This window comes from Mizuhopecten yessoensis, unplaced genomic scaffold (genome assembly GCF_002113885.1).
Source record: "Mizuhopecten yessoensis strain PY_sf001 unplaced genomic scaffold, ASM211388v2 scaffold5209, whole genome shotgun sequence".
Taxonomy (NCBI): Eukaryota; Metazoa; Mollusca; class Bivalvia; order Pectinida; family Pectinidae; genus Mizuhopecten; species Mizuhopecten yessoensis.
In genome coordinates, this window is record NW_018405934.1 from 261,629 (window position 1) to 262,325 (window position 697).

Consider the following 697-nt stretch of genomic DNA (forward strand, 5'->3'; position numbering starts at 1 on the left):
GGAATGGTCACCCTAATGTTAGTGTAAAAACACTTACAGTATGATATGGCCCCCTAATGTTAGTGTAAATACACTTACAGTATGGAATAGTCTCCCTAATGTCAGTGTAAATACACTAACAGTATGAAATAGTCTCCCGAATGTTAANCAGTATGGAATGGTCCCCCTAATGTTAGTGTAAATACACTTACAGTATGGAATGGTCCCCCTAATGTTAGTGTAAATACACTTACAGTATAGAATGGCCCCCCTTATGTTAATGTAAATACAAAAACAGTATGGAATAGTCCCCCTAATGTTAGTGTAAATACACTTACAGGATGGAATAGTCTCCCTAATGTTAGTGTAAATAAACTAACAGTATGGAATAGTCTACCTAATGTAAATGTAAATACACAAACAGTATGGAATGGTCCCCCTAATGTTAGTNTAATGTTAGTGTAAATACACAAACAGTATTGAATGGTATCCCTAATTTTAGTGTAAATACACTAACAGTATGGAGTAGTCTCCCTAATGTTAGTGTAAATACACTAACAGTATGGAATGGTTCCCTTATGTTAGTGTAAATACACAAACATTATGGAATGGTCTCCCTAATGTTAGTGTAAATACACTTACATTATGGAAAAGTCCCCCTAATGTTTGTGTGAATACACTAACAGTATGGAATGGCCCCCCTAATGTTAGTGTGAAT